Raw genomic sequence first — 10,147 nt, 5'->3', positions numbered from 1 at the left:
TGCTTTAAAATATTACCTCTACTGCTGCATACCTTGGAAATTTGAATAAGATCTTGCACAATTGTATAGACTTTCTACGGAGGACCACAAGTGATAAATATCAGTACGAGTAAACTTGCTTATTGCAGATGTACGTATTTTTTAATAACCCCGTTTGAAAAGCGGGGGATATATAGTGATCAGGTGTCCGTCAGTTAGTCTGTCTATAAAGCTGTCCGTCCGTCCATTACGATTTGGGGTACCCATCTCTTATCAGCAACTCCTCATATGTTTATCGGACAGATATTGGACTTTCCCATTGCAACAAATGGACTTAATCATTATACACATGTGGGAGCAGGAGTTTCATTTCATGAGCTCATTGTTACACTCGTCAATGTTTGCATGATCTTCTATATATTTATTCTTTTGTATATTTTACCCGTGAATGAAAAAAAAAACCATCAGTGTAATTTTCAGTTTCTCGTCCTACATTAATAACTCAATTTAAAAAAAAGAAGAAAAAAAACCATTAGACCATGCTATTGTATTGCTCTCAAGATATAACTGTACATGTTATTTTGAAAAAATCACAAATTTTCGGCGGCGAGGGGAGGGGGGGGGGGGCAACAATTGCAAGGAACAAATACAGTAGGTAGGTTATGTGACTAGATTTCTTTAGATTTATACCGAAGTTCAAAAACAGATGCATGGTAAAAGCTATCAACATTAACCATTTTCAATTCACAGCCCATTTAATTTAAATAGTCTTATGGGTGACCTTCAAGTATGACTCGACTTACAGGAAGCCATATAACCTGCAAATCATTGCTTATACGTGACGGCCCCCCTTGTTAACTCAATAAAAATATAATAATTTTCATTGTAGGAATAATAAAATGTTAATTACGAAGTATTTCACATGGTGTTAGTAAATCTTCCTTCTAAATAAATGCGTATCTTAAAAGCATTTATTCCCTTGGGCACTTTTTATTTATTATTTTGGTCAAATTTTTTGGAAGCCCCCCCCCCCCTCCTTTTTGAAAAAAAAAATCTACGGGCCTGGGTTCTCCTATGCAATCTCTGTATTGGAAAGTATCTGATGCACTATTAAAATTTACATTTGTTATGCAGGATCCCAACATGATTCCCGCGCAAGTGTCCTCAAACGTGGAACTGTTCATTGCCACCGGAAAAAAACGTTAAGAATTTGTCATTGAAGTACATGTACGAACACTTAGGGCCTATACTTCTTCAAACTAACACAACACGTGGAAAGCAGTGATCACTCAACAATTTCGCATTTTTGTTTTCTCTGTGTTATGAAAAAATAATTCATACTAAACTGTTTTGTGCCGTTTATCAGTTATGCTTGACTATGTTCCTATGAATATTGATGAGCTAAGACAACCAATGAAAATCTAGATCACCATTTGACGGTTATTATGCGTCGAGAATATCACGCTTACTGCAAGTCCAAGAGTTACTATATATCAACATTTTGTACTTTGTCAATATCGGTTAGACTTAATTTAAACTTTTTTAAATTGATTTGTTTTCAATTATATTTAATTATTTAATGGGGTATCCAGCTTGTATATATGTCATTGATAGTTGTTTTTTTTTTTAATCATGACTTTTAAACAAATGTTACAACCCTGTTGCGCTTCCGTACTTCTTGTAGTCCACCAAAGATCAAATATTTAAGCAATGGTCATGGGTTTCTGGAGAACGTAATTATTACCTTCTGTGCACGAAGGGAAAGCTAAAACCTTAACGAATATAATTTGGATATCTATTCATATTATATATTGCTTCATAAACATATATAACTGTAAATTTTAAAACCGTTGCAAAAAAATGCACGATTTACACTTGATTTTCGCCTCCTATTCTCACATGCAGCAGTGATTGTCTTAAATTTCTAGCCCAGGTTATCAGTTTTATGTAGGAAATTCAAGCTTCAATGCAGCGTTCTCCCGGATTTTTAAAAAGCACGAGATTTTTGATTATTTTGTAATCAAAACAACAAAACACCTGTTTATGGTAATGTTTATTATACCGCTAGAGAGGGATAATCGCGCTGTAGCGAGATGATCCCTCTACAGGGGAATTGTTCCCAACCTGATAAAGTTTACTTTGTGAAAGTGCAAGGATATGTGTCAATCAAGCGTATCCCGTAAATCGGAGTTTTAATTATTTCCAGATAAAAGAATTTTCTTAACACGCTTAATATTTTAATATATTTTGGTGTGAAATGCTCTAGTAACATATCAGTCATGACATTATTTAGAAAATTTTAAATAATTGTGTCCCAGTCCCTTTAAAGCGACCTGGGGGGCATTTGACCAGAAGCATGAGAAGGGAATAAAGAATACTACGAACTACAAGTATTCTTTTATTTTTTTAAATATTCCGATCAATATATAAGCGCACTCGTGTATACTTCATACGTTCTTGATCCATGCACAATTTGCTGGATAAGATGTCTTGTAAAGTCATACTTCATTAAGCAAAATTGATCGCATACATGTGTTTGATACGTAGAAGGAAATACAAGATATATTATGATGGCTTTGAGTTTAGCTAATTTTCTTTCCTTTATACATATTCTACGATGCTTTGATACCGAAAGTACAGGTAGGATTTAAAGTTCATTTGTAATCAGTGAAATTGAATAGAAGAAACAATACTGATTTATATTGGTCAAAAATTGTTTTGTCCATCGTTATTTGTTGATTAGTTCCGATGACTTTTTTATAAATAATTTGGTTTACTTTTTTGTGTACAAATTACTTCATTTTCATACATATTCACATGTCTACCAGTTTGAATAAGTATACTTTACTGATTTCTTAAAAAAAGTCTTTGTCCTCAAGCATTTCTTATTAAGCCCAATCCGACTGCAATGTGTTCGTACAAGGGAACTGTACATTTTTCTGTTTATTATTTGGCTCGAGAAATTCGTATAAAGTACATACGTGTACATGTACTTCGTGACTTCAATATTTTCAACAGAATTCTGGTTAGACTTGCTGTTTATAATGTGTTGAATGGTGGTTTAATACAAGTATTGCTAGAAACACATGCGCAGATCAAGGAACTTTCCAAAAAAAAAAAAAGGAGGGGGGCTCACATCAACTTTAGCAGACGTCAGACTGAATTTTTTTTTTTTTTTTTTTTTTTTTTTTGACAAAGAAAAAAAGTTGCTAGCGCTCAAACCTGAAAAAAAAACCTATTTCGTGGTGGTTTTTCTTGGGGGGGGGGGGGGGGGGGAGAAGACGATTTCCTTATTAGTCAATTTCCTTACCGGCATGATACATGACTATCCTTACCATTTCAAGAGGGGTCCGTGTTTTCGGGGGGGGGGGGGGCATGCAATGTCTAATTCTTTTGTCCCTTTTACATAGAAATTTGATAAATTTAATAACTCTGATATCCCAGGGGTTACGGACACCCCACAAATCCATCCAACCCCATCCCCTGTAGATTCGCGTATGAAGCAGAGCAAGGACGAGAGATGAAAACTAAGAGCCTGTTGGATGAGACCCTGATCTGCCATCTGGTTGAATTTCTTTGAAGGTATGATGAAATTGAGTATATATATGCAGTTTCAAGTATTGAACTAGATGCATGAGGAATTGCAAAGAAAGAATAGTCCACGAGTCGAGACGATATTGCACACGTTCAAAAGAGATGAGGACGATTGAACTGTCTCTGGTTATTCAAAACTAGATAGAACGAGTTACAAACTAGTAAGAAAGGGTTTGGACAAATGCTTGGAAACTTCAAATTTACTGACACGATCTGACTTGATATGAACTGGCTGGGGGCGGGAAAGGGAGGGTACTATGAGCCAAACAGAATTTTCTCCGGATGAACAAAATTCTACATGTGTGAAGAAGCATTAAATATTTTATTTGAAAGGGCAAGCATTTTCATATTTCATAAGGAATCTTTCGAAAGATCATTTTGGGGGAATATCTTTATCTTGAAAGGTTTCTTACTTCCTAAATATGATAATATTGAAAATCTTTAGCGGGGTTCGAGCTTCTATGTCATTGTTTTGAACAATTCAATTAATTAGTTTATTTACCGATTAAGGGCCCTCATGGGGCAAAAAGCAAGTACATTGTGAATTAATATTTATATATAGTCATATACATGTAATACAATATACATACACACAAGAGAGAAAGAGTTGCGTGATTGATGGGAGAAAGACATAAAAAGAAGGAATAAACCAGATAGTTTTTTATACATATACATGTACATAAATTCTGCACAAATAATATCATACATAATATATATGCAAATTTACATATTTATATCATACACATATTAAAGTACATATTTTTTGCATAATATATCATAAAACAGTTCACATGCATCAGACTTGACTTACGGTAATGCTTTTTGTAAAAATCTTCCAAGAGAATTCAAAATTTCTAATTCTTCACAGTGTAGAATCCAGAATAATTTTTGTTTATCAGGCAATTTTGTAAAATGTTTTACTTTGGATGAGATTAAATTAAATAGGTCTTCTCTCTCCTTTGTGAATTTGCTACAGCGAATAAGGAAATGTTCTTCATTTTCAGTTGGATTAAGCATACAATTTTTACATATTCTTTCTGTTCTAGGTGTGTTATTATATCTGCCTAATTCTATAAAGAGTCTGTGTGCTGATACACGTAATCTGCAAATTGGCTTTCTGTATTCAGGTTTAAATAAAATTGGATATTTTTCTAGTCTGAAATTGTTCTTCAGAAACAAATAAGTGACAAGTTTACCCTCTTTTAGTGTTTCATTTAAGAACTGCCAATCCAATAAGTATTTTTTTTTTATCTGGGATTGTTTTAATGAAGTTACAAATTTACTCTTAGTATATGACATAATGTTTGGAATATTAAGAATTCTTAATAATTTTTCTATTGAGGAATACCAAGTTGTTCATTTGGCGAGATGAAGTTCCTTACTACATATGAATGCATCTTTTAATAAAGGAAAATTTGATGTTAAATTTTCTAGTCTGTAGCAGTATTATAAGTAATCTATTGACAATATCATAATGTAAAGGATATCTACCCAGTTCTGAAAGAGAGGCATGGTTCATACTTTTCCTATTCAAACCTAATATATTTTTACAGAATTTGATGTGTAAATTTTCACCTATAAAGTTTTTGTAGCATAGTTGCATCAATACATCATCAGATTGTTTTATTTTTGAATTATTAACATTAAATATTCCCCATATTTCTGAGCCATAAAGTAATATAGGTTTACTAGTGTGATCAAAGACATTTAGACTGGTGGATATCCCAGGATTTAAGCTAAGGAAATCTTTTCGTAGTTTGAAGAACGCTTTTAGTCCCTTTTTGTATAACTCAAGTTTAGCCACTGAGAAAGTCCCCGAGGCTGTGAAATGGATGCCTAAGTATTTATAACTTGATACACATTCAATATTGAAATTTTTGTAATGAAATTTATGTTTAATTGTTCTCCCAGATTTATTAAAAATAATAATTTTTGTTTTATTAGAATTTACTATCATACCCCATTCATCACAATATTTCTCTAAAGAGTTTAATCTTTGCTGAAGTCCTTGTGGTGATGATGAAAAAATTACTATATCATCTGCATACATTAAACAATCTATATTTTTTTAGTGTAACTTGACAGAGTCTATACAACTTTGTAAATATGATGGCAAATCATTTATAAACATTTTAAATAAAGTAGGGCTCAAGTTGAACATATTTTATTGACATAAGCAAATGGATCGGAAACAAGTTCTTACAACTTACTGGTTCCTCTCCGTAAATAAAATGTATGTTCTAGATCGTTTAATTAAAGAGTGAAAGTGTGTCGGGATACTTGAAATTCAGTGAATATCCTCTTAACCAGATATTATTCTTTTCAACAATGAGTATCGTTCATGTATTTTTGCATCTCTAAATTCGATTAGTGTCACCAACAAATTGTTTAGCAAATCTTAAAAAAGCTGAAAAGGAAACGACAAAAAAAAAATGAAATTTAATTGACGCTTACAGTATCCATATAAATATATATTATATATATATACAGGCCCGTAGGAAGCAATTTCAAATTGGGGGGGGGGGGGGGGCACAGCCGTACATTTTCAGTTGAGGGGCACTATCTACTACCAAAAATTTCTTGACAAAAAAAAAAGGGGGGCATCAGACGTTTTTATTGAGGGGGCACAGGCGTATAGTATCTATGTTTTCTATAGTAATCTATATATCGGCAAAATTATTGGGGGGGGGGGGGGGCACGGCCCCCCGTGCCCCCCCCCCGGTTCCTCAGGCCATGTATATATATATATATATATATATATATATATATATATATATATATATATATATATATATATATATATATATATATATATATATATATATATATATATGTATATATAAAATTGAATTTTCGTGAATTTTATAGTGGATGATCTATGCAATGGAAATGTATGTGAAGATACTAAAAATTTTTGTGGACGACATGTGAAAGATAATCATTATCTCCAAGGTAATGTATAACAACTTGGACCCAGTGGAACGCCACATTAACATTACCTCAAATATTACTGCATGCCTTAATTCATTTTAAAGATAGTAACAATTAAAATAGAGTTCGTTATATGAAATGTGGATGTGTTGAATGGAAGATATATATCATTAATTAAAAAGTTGCTCTCTCTAAAAGAATTGTTACGGACGTTAATTGGATTAATAATATCATTAATGCGATTGAAGATAACAATAATTGGTGTGTTCCCATTTCGTCTTAAATGTGTAATACTGGTGAGAAAAGGTTAAAAATCACTCAGGCTAAGTGGGAATTTGAAAATTCCCTTGTAAAATCAACAATTCTAAATTGATGAGAAGATGTTTTTTTCTAATTAGACATTTATTTAGTTAAAAGGCAATATTTTGGAAAAACAAATATTTAGACTTACTACCTAAAAAATTTAGAACAATTCTAATTAAATTAAGAACTGCAAATCATCGTCTCCCAGTTGAGACTGGGAGATGGTTTGGAATTCCCAAAAATGATAGACTCTGTAATATCTGTAATAATGGACAAATAGCAGATGAGTATCACTATATTTTAGAGTGTCAATTTTTCTCAGAATACAGAAAAAAGTATCTACCTAGTAAATATTGTAATAGACCAAATTTCTACAAATTTTCAGAATTGGTGTCAACTGCTAACTCCAAGGTATTAATCAAACTATGCAGCTACATAGATAGGGTATATGAACAAGTCTGTCCTCCATTATTATTTTTTTTTGTTACTTAATAATTTGAATGTATTTCCGCTTTTTCACGTGTATCTTGTATATTGTTTTTGTATATATTGTACATAGAACCTCATGTACCATTAATTGGTTAGAGTGAATAAATTGAACTTGAACTTGGATGGAAAATAAAGCAGAGTCTAAAATTTTCACTATTTTGTCTCCAATTTTTCAATTATAATAATTCAATTATTGCGTTCAATAATTTAATTGTTTGCTATATCCTTAATTGAATTATTAATTGTGTGGATCATTTCAGTTGTTGCTTTCATTAATACCCTTCGACGAGAGGAACAATTATTACACGCAAATTGTGAAATTGATCAATAAATTATTACATGTATCATCATTGCTCGCAATAATATACAATTGAAGATGCCATTATTTGAAGAGCACTTTATATGATATTGCAGATGGTAGTGGCGTAGCGCCCTTTGCGCAGCAACACAAAGAAATACACCTAATTTTCAACGACAAAAAATGATATTGAAAGTTCGATAATATAGATGAAAACTAAAAATTATGAAATTAAAAAAAAAAAAGAAGACTTTCCAGATTTTTTTATTCCTATATATATTGACCATAAAATTTTCAGCTTTTATGTGGATCTTTGATATAGTTCATTTTTTTCATTTTTTTTTTCATGTGGATCTTTGATACAGTTCATTTTTTTCATTTTTTTTCTTTTTTTTTTTTTAGATATTAAAAGTCAATTTCCATTAAAATATCAATTTAAAGCCGTAGAAAATTTATTTAAATATGTTATCTACTAATTTCCCTGATAATTTTAATACCCAAATGTACTGTCTTGCACGAGTACTATAATTTCAAAACAATTGATAATATTAAAAATATATACATGTACAAGCATTTTACATCGTTTTAAATGTAGGGTATTCGATGTTTTGTTGTTGTATATCGCACTCATGAAAATTATATATATATTTTTTTATTTCACTTGTGAAATATACGCATGCCATATCAAACATTGAATTTTCTGTTTATAAATTTTCTTATTTGTTTTTTCTTTAGTCCCTACCTCCTGTCTTTTTATTAATTATTGCGATGAAGTCATGGATGTAGGTGCATTTAAAAACCTTAATGTGGTATTCTGAATGTCAAATGGGAAAGATTTAATTTGATATTTTTTGTAAATTGATTTTAAAAAATTCGAAGTCGTACTTTGCATTGCTTGTTGTAAACATAACACCTATGAAAAATGTCGATTTTATTTCAATTCAATTCACTTTATTGACAATTACCATGTCGGCATACAGTCATGACATAAAACGAATTAACAAGAATAATACATACATATACAAAATGACAAATGTGAGTTGAACAAAATAATGTAGAGTATATTCACATATCTCTAAGTATTCATTGCTGACTTTCTTTTCTGGTGTCAAAGCACTTTTTCAAAAAACAACATATCCTTCTAGCAGTTGTAATATTTGTAGGATTGACAATTTTTCTAATGGGATTATCACTAGTATATGTGTTTACATTAAATATATCAGTATAATTGCATCTAAATTGGTCATACTTTGAACAGTATAGAACAAAATGTTTTTCATCTTCAATAAATAATTTACATGAATAGCATAAACGTTTTTCTCTAGGAATAGGGGGTTTACAGTATCTGCCCGTTTCAATATACAATGGATGGGCACTGATCCTTAATTTTGTTAATACAGATCTAAAACTTTTCTTTAAAGGCAGCTTTAAATAACTTTGCAATTTGTGTTTTATTTAATGGATGATACGATTTGCAGCATTTCACTGTTGAAAATGCAATATCTCCATTATACTGGAAATGCATTTAAAGAAACCGATTTAGTGGAGCTAAAAGTATTGTCAAAACTCAGTTTTTCTTTCATAAACCATGCACACAGTGGAACATCGAATATTTTAGGACAAATTTTTATGTATGAATCAAAACCATGGAATTCCAGGACCTTCCGATGGCGTTACCCATGGACTACCACCAGGGCTCTGTTCATGGTAGACCGACTGAGGGCCTCAAGGCGGCCCCAAGTCGCCTTACAGTAATTTTTTGCTAATGTTTCTGTTTCACAATATATATAACAACGCGTCAGCTACAAACCCCCAGATAAAGTCCCACGGGGGCCCATCCTAACGCTCCATATTGTATCCATACATGGGCAGATCTGGATGGGAGTCGCCGAACCCCCCCCCCCCCCCTCTCCCGGAATTTTCAGAGTTATTAAATTTCTATGTAAAAGTAACAAAAAAATGACCTTGGACGAGCCAAGGAAACGCGGATCCCTATAAAAATGGTAAGGATATGGGATATACAGTGGCGGATTCAGGAATCTTGAAAAGGGGGGGGGGGAGTTTTGGGTCGGGGTAGGGGCCTACGGTCACACAAAAAAATGATTTGTTAAATCTTATGTATATTTTGGACATAAAAGGGAGGCCCGGGCCCCCTGGCCCCCCCTCTAAATCCGCCAATGATATAGAAATTCATCTATCAGAAGAAACTTTACTTAAGACCCACCCCCCAAACGGAATTTGGGTCGGTTGTTTGTGTGTGGGGGGGTTCGTTTTTTTTTGGGGGGGGGGCATGTTAAAAGATTTCCCAGGTGAGATGTGGAACAGCCCACCCCCACCCCCCAACCCTGAAAAAAAAATCCTGGATCTGGAGTCACGCTCTTCCGTATCATTTGTCAGATAGAATCATTCTACATTCAGGATATTGTGTATATTAACATAAGTAGTTACATAGTTCATTGTTAAATTTTTGTAACAGTCAGGAACAACCATGCAACATTCCAACTACTATTACACATTTCCGGATCAGACACAAAGACCATTTGATTTTTACGT

Source organism: Saccostrea echinata, unplaced genomic scaffold, assembly GCF_033153115.1.
Source record: "Saccostrea echinata isolate AGI-Se365-2 ecotype Australia unplaced genomic scaffold, CSIRO_AGI_Sech_v1 ptg000054l, whole genome shotgun sequence".
Taxonomy (NCBI): Eukaryota; Metazoa; Mollusca; class Bivalvia; order Ostreida; family Ostreidae; genus Saccostrea; species Saccostrea echinata.
The sequence above is the reverse complement of the archived record's forward strand: the minus strand, read 5'-3'. Positions refer to the sequence as shown.